This window comes from Eucyclogobius newberryi, unplaced genomic scaffold, assembly GCF_026437365.1.
Source record: "Eucyclogobius newberryi isolate DKJ021-1_F unplaced genomic scaffold, fEucNew1.0.hap1 SCAF_20, whole genome shotgun sequence".
NCBI lineage: Eukaryota > Metazoa > Chordata > Actinopteri > Gobiiformes > Gobiidae > Eucyclogobius > Eucyclogobius newberryi.
Genome location: NW_027315835.1, coordinates 29,253,287 through 29,271,063, shown reverse-complemented (window position 1 = coordinate 29,271,063; position 17,777 = coordinate 29,253,287).

Here is a 17,777-nt window from a genome sequence, read left to right as displayed (position 1 = left end):
GTGTGGGACCGGCCCGGTGCGAGGCCCGGTGCGAGGCCTGGGGAAGGCATCAGCGAGCCGGGTGGTTCACTCACTGATTGATGGGCCACATCTGCTCTGCTCATGTCATTTGGAACAAGCTCTGAGAGAACCAAGGACAGAACAGGTCCCATGACTGTAGATCACACACACACACACACACACACACACACAGACACACACACTCTCACACACACACACACACACACACACACACACAGACACACACACTCTCACACACACACACACACACACACAGACACACACACTCTCACACACACACACACACACACACACAGACACACACACTCTCACACACACACACACACACACACACACACACACACACACACACACAGACACACACACTCTCACACACACACACACACACACACAGACACACACACTCTCTCACACACACACACACACACACACACACACACACACACACACACACACATACAGACACACTCACACACACACATTCCAGGGTGACGAGTCTTTGAGTCTTTAAAAACCTGAGATAATTTTATTCCTACAGAAAGAGAATTGTTGAATCTGATCATTATTATATCTTACCACTGGGACCAAGAGGACTGGAGCAGCTCTACAGCTGTCGCCAGAGCTTCAGCCCCAGCTCCAGACAGGACCTCTTACAATATTATATAGAAATCACTCTGGACCCAAACACAGCTTTCAGATATCTGTCTCTGTCTGATGGAAACAGAAGAGCAACATTTATGAGTCAATGCCAGAGTTATCCTGATCATCCCGACAGATTCAGTCACTAAACACAGGTCTTGAGCAGAGAGTCTGACGGGTCAATGTTACTGTTACGAAGCGGGACGTGTATTTTAATAGCAGTTGCATACAGAGATATTCAGAGAAATTCTCATTCGTAAATCTATATTTGGACACAAGGATAAATCCTGGGCCTTAGACTGTCACAAACCCGATCTTTCATTTCATTTTAACTCAGTCCAGTCCCAGGTCTCGGGTCCGGTCTCGTCCAGAATCAGGGTTTACCTGGACGTTTTACAGCGTCTTTGAAAGTACCATGAGCCTCCTCCACAGAGTCCAGACCACTTTCACTCACTCTCTCTACGTTGGAGTATTTTTTAACTGTGAAGACACGGCCCATTTCCTCAAACTCAAATAAAACAGCTTTTGTTCACAGTTCAGGTTCTAATTTGTGCCTTAGTTAATGATCAATGTATCAAAATTGAGGTAGAAATTCTAGTATTTACATGAAATTAAGTTTCACTTACAATATTGTGGTTATTTTTGCTAAACACGTTTAAACTTATCATGTGGAGAACCAAATCATGAGAAAAACTGATTTATTAAAACATTTGACACAATATTGAGTTAGAATGTGGTTCAGACGAGCTTTTGTTTAACTCAACAATACAAACTATGACTGTTCAAACTATGACTGTTCAAACTATGACTGTTCAAACTATGACAGTTCAAACTATGACAGTTCAAACTATGACTGTTCAAACTATGACTGTTCAAACTATGACTGTTCAAACTATGACTGTTCAAACTATGACTGTTCAAACTATGACTGTTCAAACTAAACTCATATATTCTCTACATATTTTACATTAAACACTGTTTTTAACTAACTTCATTTGAACAAATGTTTTTTCCTGGTCTAGGTCAAACTGCACTGAACAGGTCTGTTTGTCTGAGAACAGATTTACACTAAGACTGAACATCGGCCAAATTTACAACATTCATCTGAATTTGAGTTGTTTTGACTATATTTTGGATTGATTTAGTTTGTAGTTTTACATTTCTGTTTGTATCAGTGTCAGTTGAATCACACACTTTAGACTCACTGTGTCACATGGTGAAATATCTGCTACACCATCTCCCATCGAAGTAATGTCCGCATCACCAGTCATCACCACCTGCCCCAGCCACCTGCCCCAGAACACCTGCCCCAGCCACCTGCCCCTGCCCCAGCCCCCTGCCCCAGCCACCTGCCCCAGAACACCTGTCCCAGCTCCCTGCCCCAGCCCCCTGCCCCAGCCCCAGCTCCCTGCCACAGCTCCCTGCCCCAGCCCCCTGCCCCAGCCCCAGCTCCCTGCCACAGCCACCTGTCCCAGCCCCCTGCCCCAGCCGTATAATAACTTAATCAACAGTTTTGGACTTTGCTCTTGCTTTTATGGACACAGAGTTTTCTGTCCTTGAGGAGAATGTTCTTCCCGAGGGCCTTTTATTCCACCTGCTCTGGATCCTTGACACTATTGCTCCTTTTAGGCCCTGGTCCTCCAGGCCCAGGCCCGATTCCTGGATAAATGACTCTACCCGGGCCCTCAAACAGCGCTGTAGGCGGGCCCTCAGGCAGCGCTGTAGGCGGGCCCTCAAACACCGCTGTAGGCGGGCCCTCAGGCAGCGCTGTAGGCGGGCCCTCAGGCAGCGCTGTAGGCGGCGTGTCTCTGGGCGTACTGAGGGACAGACTTACTCTCTACCAAAAGACTATGAAGGAGATGCAAATATCTGTCTGGTATTATCTGTAGTAACGGTCACGGCCCCGTGTGGTGTTCAACACCATCAACACCACCTTTTTACAAGTGAGACAACTGAGCAGTTCCACCATGTGTCCAGTCTTACTACTGCAGTACATACTGTACATACTGCAGTACATACTGCAGTACATACTGCTGTACATACTGCTGTACATACTGCTGTACATACTGCAGTACATACTGCTGTACATACTGCTGTACATACTGCTGTACATACTGCTGCACATACTGCTGCACATACTGCAGTACATACTGCTGTACATACTGCTGTACATACTGCAGTACATACTGCTGCACATACTGCTGTACATACTGCTGTACATACTGCAGTACATACTGCAGTACATACTGCTGTACATACTGCTGCACATACTGCTGCACATACTGCAGTACATACTGCTGTACATACTGCTGTACATACTGCAGTACATACTGCTGCACATACTGCTGTACATACTGCTGCACATACTGCTGCACATACTGCTGCACATACTGCTGCACATACTGCTGTACATACTGCAGTACATACTGCAGTACATACTGCAGTACATACTGCTGTACATACTGCTGTACATACTGCTGCACATACTGCTGCACATACTGCTGTACATACTGCTGCACATACTGCTGTACATACTGCTGTACATACTGCTGTACATACTGCTGCACATACTGCTGTACATACTGCTGCACATACTGCTGCACATACTGCAGTACATACTGCAGTACATACTGCTGTACATACTGCTGTACATACTGCAGTACATACTGCTGTACATACTGCTGTACATACTGCAGTACATACTGCTGCACATACTGCTGTACATACTGCTGCACATACTGCTGCACATACTGCAGTACATACTGCAGTACATACTGCTGTACATACTGCTGTACATACTGCTGCACATACTGCTGTACATACTGCAGTACATACTGCTGTACATACTGCTGCACATACTGCTGTACATACTGCTGTACATACTGCTGTACATACTGCTGCACATACTGCTGCACATACTGCTGCACATACTGCAGTACATACTGCTGCACATACTGCTGCACATACTGCTGCACATACTGCTGTACATACTGCAGTACATACTGCTGTACATACTGCTGTACATACTGCAGTACATACTGCTGTACATACTGCTGTACATACTGCAGTACATACTGCTGCACATACTGCTGTACATACTGCTGCACATACTGCTGCACATACTGCTGCACATACTGCAGTACATACTGCTGTACATACTGCTGCACATACTGCTGTACATACTGCTGTACATACTGCTGTACATACTGCTGCACATACTGCTGCACATACTGCTGCACATACTGCTGCACATACTGCTGCACATACTGCTGTACATACTGCTGTACATACTGCAGTACATACTGCAGTACATACTGCAGTGCATACTGCAGTACATACTGCTGTACATACTGCTGTACATACTGCAGTACATACTGCAGTACATACTGCAGTGCATACTGCAGTACATACTGCTGTACATACTGCTGTACATACTGCAGTGCATACTGCAGTACATACTGCTGTACATACTGCTGTACATACTGCAGTACATACTGCAGTACATACTGCAGTGCATACTGCAGTACATACTGCTGCACATACTGCTGTACATACTGCTGCACATACTGCTGCACATACTGCAGTACATACTGCAGTACATACTGCTGCACATACTGCAGTACATACTGCTGTACATACTGCTGTACATACTGCTGCACATACTGCAGTACATACTGCTGTACATACTGCAGTACATACTGCTGTACATACTGCTGCACATACTGCTGTACATACTGCTGCACATACTGCAGTACATACTGCTGCACATACTGCAGTACATACTGCTGCACATACTGCTGTACATACTGCAGTACATACTGCTGCACATACTGCTGTACATACTGCAGTACATACTGCTGCACATACTGCTGCACATACTGCAGTACATACTGCTGCACATACTGCTGCACATACTGCAGTACATACTGCAGTGCATACTGCAGTACATACTGCTGTACATACTGCAGTATGTACTGCAGTACATACTGCAGTACATACTGCTGTACATACTGCTGTACATACTCCTTCACAGAATTAGTCATGAGAGCTACAAACTGTCCTTTGGAAACTTCCCAGTTGCTTAAGGAAGTGTCTCCACACAGGCTCCTCCCTCATGGTTTTTATTCACTCTTGTCTCAGGATGTGTCCCTGGTACTCTTACACATGCTGGAGTGAGACCTCTTGTTACATGATCTTAAATCATCTCTGAGGAGTCAAAGTGAGGCTCTGTCCATTGTTCATGAACATGAGGGACATGTGGGTGCGCCTCCTGCTGGCTTCTGTCCGGATCTACATCTTTGGGAAATGCGTTTCATATTCAACACATTAATAATTGTTACAAATGGAGTGAAATTGTAAATAATATGATAATCACCATAAAAAAAACATTGCAATGAAAATGTTATTAATTCAAAAAATTACCAACAAGAATTCATAAAACACAGATTGAAAATTGTATTTTCCATCCATCCATCCATTTTCTACCGCTTGTTCCCTTTCGGGGTCGCGGGTGACTGGAGCCTATCCCAGTGACTTCGGGCCTTAGGCGGGGTACACCCTGGACAGTGGCCAACTTGTCGCAGAAAAAATTGTATTTTGATTTTCACAAAATGTTCAAACATTTACACACAAAAACAATGCTTTGTACATTTAGGTGGTTTGCCCTTTGACCCCTCCTCACTGGGTCATATCTATAAGACTCTGTCTCTGTCGATCACAGTTCATCCAAAAGTGTTCGGCCCAAATGACGCTGGGCAACAAGAGGCATAAACACTGTTTCCTCTGTACAAGGTCTTTGAAGTGTGTTGGACACTCTCAGCATCTCTGCGTCTGGCATCGCTCGTCCTGGACGTCCTCTCGCTCTGGTCATCTTCAGACCTGTGAGAAACAGTAAGATGTCAAGGCACAGTTTGCATTACTGAGAAATGTTCAGATATTATAGGTTAAAAGATTTTTTTAAAAGAACAATGTATCATATTTATGTCATTAAACAGTAACCCACACCTGAAGAGACGGCTCCATTTATGAAATCCAAAGCTAAAGGTTTAAAAAGAGACGTTTAAAGGTTAAACGTCTCTTTCTTAAACATGCCTTTAAACCCACGCTACCAGTTTGTGATTTCTTCATAATTGGGACTGTTACTCAACCATGAACATAGCACCTGGAAACAGAAATAAATAACTTTAACATAAATAACTTGAACAACCACTTTGGGAAGAGGGTTTTGTCCAGTAAAGACACAAGACTGGACAGTGAAAGCTGCACTCCCAATGGAAGAGGAAATGGCTCCATCTGCAGGTGATGAGGGTGAATGACACGCTCCTCTAAACAAGGCTAAAGAAAGTCAAACCATCACAATCTGTACAAAAACAATGTTACAGCTGTAACTATGTAATTATGTTTTCACCATGAAGGCTTCACATGCTCCTGGTGTAAAGACATGTGTCCTCGGCTGCAGAATGAGACGCCAGGACGCCATCTCTGCAGAGCATTAGAGAGTTTGCTTCTGATCGGAGGGTAAAGTGACTCTGGACGTGACTGAAGCGATAGGTGGATCCATGAACGTGTCAGGTCATGTGTGTCAGGTCACGTGTCAGGTCACGTGTCCGGTCACGTGTCCGGTCACGTGTCCGGTCACGTGTCAGGTCACGTGTCAGGTCACGTGTCAGGTCACGTGTCAGGTCACGTGTCCGGTCACGTGTCCGGTCACGTGTCAGGTCACGTGTCAGGTCACGTGTCAGGTCACGTGTCAGGTCACGTGTCAGGTCACGTGACAGGTCACGAGTCCGGTCACGTGTCAGGTCACGTGTCAGGTCACGTGTCCGGTCACGTGTCCGGTCACGTGTCAGGTCACGTGTCAGGTCACGTGTCAGGTCACGTGTCAGGTCACGTGTCCGGTCACGTGTCAGGTCACGTGTCAGGTCACGTGTCAGGTCATGTGTGTCAGGTCACGTGTCAGGTCACGTGTCAGGTCATGTGTGTCAGGTCACGTGTCCGGTCACGTGTCAGGTCACGTGTCAGGTCACGTGTCCGGTCACGTGTCCGGTCACGTGTCCGGTCACGTGTCAGGTCACGTGTCAGGTCACGTGTCAGGTCACGTGTCAGGTCACGTGTCCGGTCACGTGTCCGGTCACGTGTCAGGTCACGTGTCAGGTCACGTGTCCGGTCACGTGTCAGGTCACGTGTCCGGTCACGTGTCAGGTCACGTGTCCGGTCACGTGTCAGGTCACGTGTCCGGTCACGTGTCAGGTCACGTGTCAGGTCACGTATCAGGTCATGTGTGTCAGGTCACGTGTCAGGTCACGTGTCAGGTCACGTGTCAGGTCACGTGTCAGGTCACGTGTCAGGTCACGTGTCCGGTCACGTGTCCGGTCACGTGTCCGGTCACGTGTCAGGTCACGTGTCAGGTCACGTGTCAGGTCACGTGTCCGGTCACGTGTCAGGTCATGTGTGTCAGGTCACGTGTCAGGTCACGTGTCAGGTCACGTGTCAGGTCACGTGTCCGGTCACGTGTCCGGTCACGTGTCAGGTCATGTGTCAGGTCATGTGTGTCAGGTCACGTGTCAGGTCACGTGTCAGGTCACGTGTCAGGTCACGTGTCAGGTCACGTGTCAGGTCACGTGTCCGGTCACGTGTCCGGTCACGTGTCAGGTCATGTGTCAGGTCATGTGTGTCAGGTCACGTGTCAGGTCACGTGTCAGGTCACGTGTCAGGTCATGTGTGTCAGGTCATGTGTCAGGTCACGTGTCAGGTCACGTGTCAGGTCACGTGTCAGGTCACGTGTCAGGTCACGTGTCAGGTCATGTGTGTCAGGTCACGTGTCAGGTCACGTGTCAGGTCACGTGTCAGGTCACGTGTCAGGTCACGTGTCAGGTCACGTGTCAGGTCACATGTCAGGTCATGTGTGTCAGGTCACGTGTCAGGTCACGTGTCAGGTCACGTGTCAGGTCACGTGTCAGGTCACGTGTCAGGTCACGTGTCAGGTCATGTGCGTCAGGTCACGTGTCAGGTCACGTGTCGGGTCACGTGTCGGGTCACGTGTCGGGTCACGTGTCGGGTCACGTGTCGGGTCACGTGTCGGGTCACGTGTCGGGTCACGTGTGTCAGGTCATGTGTCAGGTCATGTGTCAGGTCACGTGTCAGGTCACGTGTCAGGTCACGTGTCCGGTCACGTGTCAGGTCACGTGTCAGGTCACGTGTCAGGTCACGTGTCAGGTCACGTGTCCGGTCACGTGTCAGGTCACTTGTCAGGTCATGTGTGTCAGGTCATGTGTCAGGTCATGTGTCAGGTCACGTGTCAGGTCACGTGTCAGGTCACGTGTCAGGTCATGTGTGTCAGGTCATGTGTGTCAGGTCACGTGTCAGGTCACGTGTCAGGTCACGTGTCAGGTCACTTGTCAGGTCATGTGTGTCAGGTCACGTGTCAGGTCACGTGTCAGGTCACGTGTCAGGTCACGTGTCAGGTCACGTGTCAGGTCACGTGTCAGGTCACGTGTCCGGTCACGTGTCAGGGTCATATGTGTCAGGTCATGTGTCAGGTCATGTGTCAGGTCACGTGTCAGGTCACGTGTCCGGTCACGTGTCAGGTCACGTGTCAGGTCACGTGTCAGGTCACGTGTCAGGTTACGTGTCAGGTCACGTGTCAGGTCACGTGTCAGGTCACGTGTCAGGTTACGTGTCAGGTCACGTGTCAGGTCACGTGTCCGGTCACGTGTCAGGTCACGTGTCAGGTCATGTGTGTCAGGTCATGTGTCAGTCATGTGTGTCAGGTCATGTGTCAGGTCACGTGTCAGGTCACGTGTCAGGTCACGTGTCAGGTCACGTGTCAGGTCACGTGTCCGGTCACGTGTCAGGTCACTTGTCAGGTCATGTGTGTCAGGTCATGTGTCAGGTCATGTGTGTCAGGTCACGTGTCAGGTCACGTGTCAGGTCACGTGTCAGGTCACGTGTCCGGTCACGTGTCAGGTCACTTGTCAGGTCATGTGTGTCAGGTCATGTGTCAGGTCACGTGTCAGGTCACGTGTCAGGTCACGTGTCAGGTCACGTGTCAGGTCACGTGTCCGGTCACGTGTCAGGTCATGTGTGTCAGGTCATGTGTCAGGTCACGTGTCAGGTCACGTGTCAGGTCACGTGTCAGGTCACGTGTCAGGTCACGTGTCAGTCACGTGTCAGGTCACGTGTCCGGTCACGTGTCAGGTCACTTGTCATGGTCATGTGTGTCAGGTCATGTGTCAGGTCATGTGTGTCAGGTCACGTGTCAGGTCACGTGTCAGGTCACGTGTCAGGTCACGTGTCAGGTCACGTGTCAGGTCACGTGTCCGGTCACGTGTCAGGTCATGTGTGTCAGGTCATGTGTCAGGTCACGTGTCAGGTCACGTGTCAGGTCACGTGTCAGGTCACGTGTCAGGTCACGTCGTCAGGTCACTTGTCAGGTCATGTGTGTCAGGTCATGTGTCAGGTCATGTGTGTCAGGTCACGTGTCAGGTCACGTGTCAGGTCACGTGTCCGAAGGTCACGTGTCAGGTCACGTGTCAGGTCACGTGTCAGGTCACGTGTCCGGTCACGTGTCAGGTCACGTGTCAGGTCACGTGTCAGGTCACGTGTCAGGTCACGTGTCAGGTCACGTGTCAGTCCGGTCACTTGTCAGGTCACGTGTCAGGTCACGTGTCAGGTCACGTGTCAGGTCACGTGTCAGGTCACGTGTCAGGTCACGTGTCAGGTCATGTGTCAGGTCACGTGTCAGGTCACGTGTCAGGTCATGTGTCAGTTATCAACCTGAAAAGATACAACACATTTGCCATTTTTCGTCCCTATACTGTAAATAATACTGTTGAGGGCGGGGTCAAAGCCCATACTTCAGTACAGTCCACCTTTGGCCCAACATTGCGGGGTTGCCATGTTGGATCACATGTCCTCCCATAACAACCTGAACAATCACCATGACAACGTAAAAGCAGGTGAAAGCCCTGAGTTTATCTTTATCACGTCATTGTAGCTCACCTGTGGTAAGGGTCCATGTTCTGGAGGACAGCTCTCCATTGTCCAATGTCCTCAAGACAATAAGTGCTGAAATAATCTAATTGTGAATTATATAAATTAATACTGAGAATGTCACCAATTCATCCAATTGCAGTGTTTAATACATATATAATAAAAATGACAAATCAAAGTCTCAGCAGGGGGAAGCAGTGCTTCACCAACACCGTTTACGGTGCAGGTGGAGGCCTGCTGACCTCGACTGGGGATGTCGTCGAACGGTGGAAGGAATACTTTGAGGATCTCCTTAATCCCTCAGTCACGTCTTCCGAAGAGGAAGTAGAGACCGGGGACTCGGAGGCTGGCTCGCCCATCACCCAAGCTGAAGTCACTGAGGTTGTTCGCAAACTCCTCGGTGGCTCCGGGGGTGGATGAGATCCGCCCTGAGTACCTAAAGTATCTGGATGTTGTAGGACTGTCTTGGTTGACACGTCTCTGTAACATGGCGTGGCGGTCGGGGACCGTGCCTCTGGACTGGCAGACCGGGGTGGTGGTCCCTCTGTTCAAGAAGGGGGACCGGAGGGTGTGTTCCAACTACAGAGGGATCACACTCCTCAGCCTCCCGGGTAAGGTCTATTCCAAGGTACTGGAGAGGAGAATCCGACCGATAGTCGAACCTCGGATTCAGGAGGAGCAGAGTGGTTTTCGTCCCGGTCGTGGAACACTGGACCAGCTCTATACCCTCCATCGGGTGCTCGAGGGTTCATGGGAGTTTGCCCAACCAGTCCACATGTGCTTTGTGGATCTGGAGAAGGCTTTCGACCGTGTCCCTCGGGGTGTCCTTTGGGGGGTGCTCCGGGAGTACGGGGTCCGGGGCCCTTTGCTCAGGGCTGTCCGGTCCCTGTATGACCGGAGCAGGAGATGTGTTCATTGCAGTAAATCAGACCTGTTCCCAGTGCATGTTGGACTCCTCGGGGCTGCTTTTTGTCACCGGTTCTGTTCATTGTTTTCATGGACAGAATTTCTAGGCGCAGTCAGGGGTCGGAGTGTTCACATGTTCAGAGTGTTCACATGTTCAGTGTTCACATGTTCAGTGTTCACATGTTCAGAGTGTTCACATGTTCAGTGTTCACATGTTCAGTGTTCACATGTTCAGTGTTTACATGTTCAGAGTGTTCACATGTTCAGTGTTCACATGTTCAGTGTTCACATGTTCAGAGTGTTCACATGTTCAGTGTTCACATGTTCAGTGTTCACATGTTCAGTGTTTACATGTTCAGAGTGTTCACATGTTCAGAGTGTTCACATGTTCAGTGTTCACATGTTCAGTGTTCACATGATCAGTGTTCACATGTTCAGTGTTCACATGTTCAGAGTGTTCACATGTTCAGTGTTCACATGTTCAGTGTTCACATGTTCAGTGTTCACACGTTCAGAGTGTTCACATGTTCAGTGTTCACATGTTCAGAGTGTTCACATGTTCAGTGTGTTCACATGTTTAGTGTTCACATGTTCAGTGTTTACATGTTCAGAGTGTTCACATGTTCAGTGTTCACATGTTCAGTGTTCACATGTTCAGAGTTTTCACATGTTCAGTGTTCACATGTTCAGAGTGTTCACATGTTCAGTGTTCACATGTTCAGAGTGTTCACATGTTCAGTGTTCACATGTTCAGTGTTCACATGTTCAGTGTTCACATGTTCAGAGTGTTCACATGTTCAGTGTTCACATGTTCAGTGTTCACATGTTCAGAGTGTTCACATGTTCAGAGTGTTCACATGTTCAGTGTTCACATGTTCAGTGTTCACATGTTCAGTGTTCACATGTTCAGAATGTTCACATGTTCAGAGTGTTCACATGTTCAGAGTGTTCACATGTTCAGTGTTCACATGTTCAGTGTTCACATGTTCAGAGTGTTCACATGTTCAGTGTTCACATGTTCAGAGTGTTCACATGTTCAGAGTGTTCACATGTTCAGTGTTCACATGTTCAGTGTTCACATGTTTAGTGTTCACATGTTCAGTGTTTACATGTTCAGAGTATTCACATGTTCAGTGTTCACATGTTCAGTGTTCACATGTTCAGAGTTTTCACATGTTCAGTGTTCACATGTTCAGTGTTCACATGTTCAGAGTGTTCACATGTTCAGTGTTCACATGTTCAGGGTTCACATGTTCAGTGTTCACATGTTCAGAGTGTTCACATGTTCAGTGTTCACATGTTCAGAGTGTTCACATGTTCAGTGTGTTCACATGTTTAGTGTTCACATGTTCAGTGTTTACATGTTCAGAGTGTTCACATGTTCAGTGTTCACATGTTCAGTGTTCACATGTTCAGAGTTTTCACATGTTCAGTGTTCACATGTTCAGAGTGTTCACATGTTCAGTGTTCACATGTTCAGAGTGTTCACATGTTCAGTGTTCACATGTTCAGTGTTCACATGTTCAGTGTTCACATGTTCAGAGTGTTCACATGTTCAGTGTTCACATGTTCAGTGTTCACATGTTCAGTGTTCACATGTTCAGAATGTTCACATGTTCAGAGTGTTCACATGTTCAGAGTGTTCACATGTTCAGAGTGTTCACATGTTCAGTGTTCACATGTTCAGAGTGTTCACATGTTCAGTGTTCACATGTTCAGTGTTCACATGTTCAGAGTGTTCACATGTTCAGAGTGTTCACAAGTTCAGTGTTCACATGTTCAGAGTGTTCACATGTTCAGTGTTCACATGTTCAAAGTGTTCACATGTTCAGAGTGTTAACATGTTCAGAGTGTTCACATGTTCAGTGTTCACATGTTCAGAGTGTTCAAATGTTCAGAGTGTTCCCATGTTCAGTGTTCACATGTTCAGTGTTCACATGTTCAGAGTGTTCACATGTTCAGTGTTCACATGTTCAGTGTTCACATGTTCAGAATGTTCACATGTTCAGTGTTCACATGTTCAGTGTTCACATGTTCAGAATGTTCACATGTTCAGAGTGTTCACATGTTCAGAATGTTCAGAGTGTTTACATGTTCAGAGTGTTCACATGTTCAGAGTGTTAACATGTTCAGAATGTTCACATGTTCAGAGTGTTCCATGTTCAGAGTGTTCACATGTTCAGAGTGTTCACATGTTCAGTGTTCACATGTTCAGAATGTTCACATGTTCAGAGTGTTCACATGTTCAGAGTGTTCACATGGTCAGAGTGTTCACATGTTCAGTGTTCACATGTTTAGAGTGTTCACATGTTCAGTGTTCACATGTTCAGAGTGTTCACATGTTCAGTGTGTTCACATGTTTAGTGTTCACATGTTCAGTGTTCACATATTCAGAGTGTTCACATGTTCATGTTCAGTGTTCACATGTTCAGAGTTTTCACATGTTCAGTGTTCACATGTTCAGTGTTCACATGTTCAGAGTGTTCACATGTTCAGTGTTCACATGTTCAGTGTTCACATGTTCAGAGTGTTCACATGTTCAGTGTTCACATGTTCAGAGTGTTCACATGTTCAGTGTGTTCACATGTTTAGTGTTCACATGTTCAGTGTTTACATGTTCAGAGTGTTCACATGTTCAGTGTTCACATGTTCAGTGTTCACATGTTCAGAGTTTTCACATGTTCAGTGTTCACATGTTCAGAGTTTTCACATGTTCAGTGTTCACATGTTCAGTGTTCACATGTTCAGAGTGTTCACATGTTCAGTGTTCACATGTTCAGTGTTCACATGTTCAGTGTTCACATGTTCAGTGTTCACATGTTCAGAGTGTTCACATGTTCAGTGTTCACATGTTCAGTGTTCACATGTTCAGAGTGTTCACATGTTCAGAGTGTTCACATGTTCAGTGTTCACATGTTCAGTGTTCACATGTTCAGAGTGTTCACATGTTCAGAGTGTTCACATGTTCAGAGTGTTCACATGTTCAGAGTGTTCACATGTTCAGTGTTCACATGTTCAGAGTTTTCACATGTTCAGAGTGTTCACATGTTCAGAGTGTTCACATGTTCAGTGTTCACATGTTCAGTGTTCACATGTTTAGTGTTCACATGTTCAGTGTTTACATGTTCAGAGTATTCACATGTTCAGTGTTCACATGTTCAGTGTTCACATGTTCAGAGTTTTCACATGTTCAGTGTTCACATGTTCAGTGTTCACATGTTCAGAGTGTTCACATGTTCAGTGTTCACATGTTCAGTGTTCACATGTTCAGTGTTCACATTTTCAGAGTGTTCACATGTTCAGTGTTCACATGTTCAGAGTGTTCACATGTTCAGTGTGTTCACATGTTTAGTGTTCACATGTTCAGTGTTTACATGTTCAGAGTGTTCACATGTTCAGTGTTCACATGTTCAGTGTTCACATGTTCAGAGTTTTCACATGTTCAGTGTTCACATGTTCAGTGTTCACATGTTTAGTGTTCACATGTTCAGTGTTTACATGTTCAGAGTATTCACATGTTCAGTGTTCACATGTTCAGTGTTCACATGTTCAGAGTTTTCACATGTTCAGTGTTCACATGTTCAGTGTTCACATGTTCAGAGTGTTCACATGTTCAGTGTTCACATGTTCAGTGTTCACATGTTCAGTGTTCACATGTTCAGAGTGTTCACATGTTCAGTGTTCACATGTTCAGAGTGTTCACATGTTCAGTGTGTTCACATGTTTAGTGTTCACATGTTCAGTGTTTACATGTTCAGAGTGTTCACATGTTCATTGTTCACATGTTCAGTGTTCACATGTTCAGAGTTTTCAAATGTTCAGTGTTCACATGTTCAGAGTGTTCACATGTTCAGTGTTCACATGTTCAGAGTGTTCACATGTTCAGTGTTCACATGTTCAGTGTTCACATGTTCAGTGTTCACATGTTCAGAGTGTTCACATGTTCAGTGTTCACATGTTCAGTGTTCACATGTTCAGAGTGTTCACATGTTCAGAGTGTTCACATGTTCAGTGTTCACATGTTCAGAATGTTCACATGTTCAGAGTGTTCACATGTTCAGAATGTTCAGAGTGTTCACATGTTCAGAGTGTTCACATGTTCAGAGTGTTAACATGTTCAGAATGTTCACATGTTCAGAGTGTTCACATGTTCAGAATGTTCAGAGTGTTCACATGTTCAGAGTGTTCACATGTTCAGAGTGTTAACATGTTCAGAATGTTCACATGTTCAGAGTGTTCCATGTTCAGAGTGTTCACATGTTCAGAGTGTTCACATGGTCAGAGTGTTCACATGTTCAGTGTTCACATGTTTAGAGTGTTCACATGTTCAGTGTTCACATGTTCAGTGTTCACATGTTCAGTGTGTTCACATGTTTAGTGTTCACATGTTCAGTGTTCACATATTCAGAGTGTTCACATGTTCAGTGTTCACATGTTCAGTGTTCACATGTTCAGAGTGTTCACATGTTCAGTGTTCACATGTTCAGAGTGTTCACATGTTCAGTGTTCACATGTTCAGTGTTCACATGTTCAGAGTGTTCACATGTTCAGAGTGTTCACATGTTCAGTGTTCACATGTTCAGAGTTTTCACATGTTCAGTGTTCACATGTTCAGTGTTCACATGTTCAGAGTGTTCACATGTTCGGTGTTCACATGTTCAGAGTGTTCACATGTTCAGTGTTCACATGTTCAGTGTTCACATGTTCAGAGTGTTCACATGTTCAGAGTGTTCACATGTTCAGTGTTCACATGTTCAGAAGGTTCACATGTTCAGAGTGTTCACATGTTCAGAGTGTTCACATGTTCAGAGTGTTCACATGTTCAGTGTTCACATGTTCAGAGTGTTCACATGTTCAGTGTTCACATGTTCAGTGTTCACATGTTCAGAGTGTTCACATGTTCAGAGTGTTCACATGTTCAGTGTTCACATGTTCAGAAGGTTCACATGTTCAGAGTGTTCACATGTTCAGAGTGTTCACATGTTCAGAATGTTCAGAGTGTTCACATGTTCAGAGTGTTCACATGTTCAGAGTGTTAACATGTTCAGAATGTTCACATGTTCAGAGTGTTCCATGTTCAGAGTGTTCACATGTTCAGAGTGTTCACATGTTCAGAGTGTTAACATGTTCAGAATGTTCACATGTTCAGAGTGTTCCATGTTCAGAGTGTTCACATGTTCAGAGTGTTCACATGTTCAGAATGTTCACATGTTCAGAGTGTTCCATGTTCAGAGTGTTCACATGTTTAGAGTGTTCACATGTTCAGTGTTCACATGTTCAGTGTTCACATGTTCAGTGTGTTCACATGTTCAGTGTTCACATGTTCAGAGTGTTCACATGTTCAGTGTGTTCACATGTTTAGTGTTCACATGTTCAGAGTTTTCACATGTTCAGTGTTCACATGTTCAGTGTTCACATGTTCAGAGTGTTCACATGTTCAGTGTTCACATGTTCAGTGTTCACATGTTCAGTGTTCACATGTTCAGTGTTCACATGTTCAGAGTGTTCACATGTTCAGAGTGTTCACATGTTCAGTGTTCACAATGTGTTCAGAGTGTGCACATGTTCAGATGTTCACATGTTCAGAGTGTTCAGTGTGTCACATGTCAGTGTGTTCACATGTTCAGTGTTCACATGTTCAGTGTTCAACATGTTCAGGAGTGTTCACATGTTCAGTGTTCACATGTTCAGGTTCTGTTCGAGTGTTCACATGTTCAGAGTGTTCACATGTTCAGAGTGTTAACATGTTCAGAATGTTCACATGTTCAGAGTGTTCCATGTTCAGAGTGTTCACATGTTCAGAGTGTTCACATGGTCAGAGTGTTCACATGTTCAGTGTTCACATGTTTAGAGTGTTCACATGTTCAGTGTTCACATGTTCAGTGTTCACATGTTCAGTGTGTTCACATGTTTAGTGTTCACATGTTCAGTGTTCACATATTCAGAGTGTTCACATGTTCAGAGTGTTCACATGTTCAGTGTTCACATGTTCAGAGTGTTCACATGTTCAGTGTTCACATGTTCAGTGTGTTCACATGTTCAGTGTTCACATGTTCAGTGTTCACATGTTCAGAGTGTTCACATGTTCAGTGTTCACATGTTCAGTGTTCACATGTTCAGAGTGTTCACATGTTCAGTGTTCACATGTTCAGTGTTCACATGTTCAGAGTGTTCACATGTTCAGAGTGTTCACATGTTCAGTGTTCACATGTTCAGAAGGTTCACATGTTCAGAGTGTTCACATGTTCAGAGTGTTCACATGTTCAGAGTGTTCACATGTTCAGTGTTCACATGTTCAGAGTGTTCACATGTTCAGTGTTCACATGTTCAGTGTTCACATGTTCAGAGTGTTCACATGTTCAGAGTGTTCACATGTTCAGTGTTCACATGTTCAGAAGGTTCACATGTTCAGAGTGTTCACATGTTCAGAATGTTCAGAGTGTTCACATGTTCAGAGTGTTCACATGTTCAGAGTGTTAACATGTTCAGAATGTTCACATGTTCAGAGTGTTCCATGTTCAGAGTGTTCACATGTTTAGAGTGTTCACATGTTCAGTGTTCACATGTTCAGTGTTCACATGTTCAGTGTGTTCACATGTTTAGTGTTCACATGTTCAGTGTTCACATATTCAGAGTGTTCACATGTTCAGAGTGTTCACATGTTCAGTGTTCACATGTTCAGAGTGTTCACATGTTCAGTGTTCACATGTTCAGAGTGTTCACATGTTCAGTGTGTTCACATGTTTAGTGTTCACATGTTCAGAGTTTTCACATGTTCAGTGTTCACATGTTCAGTGTTCACATGTTCAGAGTGTTCACATGTTCAGTGTTCACATGTTCAGTGTTCACATGTTCAGTGTTCACATGTTCAGAGTGTTCACATGTTCAGAGTGTTCACATGTTCAGTGTTCACATGTTCAGAGTGTTCACATGTTCAGAGTGTTCACATGTTCAGTGTTCACATGTTCAGTGTTCACATGTTCAGAGTGTTCACATGTTCAGAGTGTTCACATGTTCAGAGTGTTCACATGTTCAGAGTGTTCACATGTTCAGTGTTCACATGTTCAGAGTTTTCACATGTTCAGAGTGTTCACATGTTAAGAGTGTTCACATGTTCAGAGTGTTCACATGTTCAGAGTGTTCACATGTTCAGAGTGTTCACATGTTCAGTGTTCACATGTTCAGAGTTTTCACATGTTCAGAGTGTTAACATGTTCAGA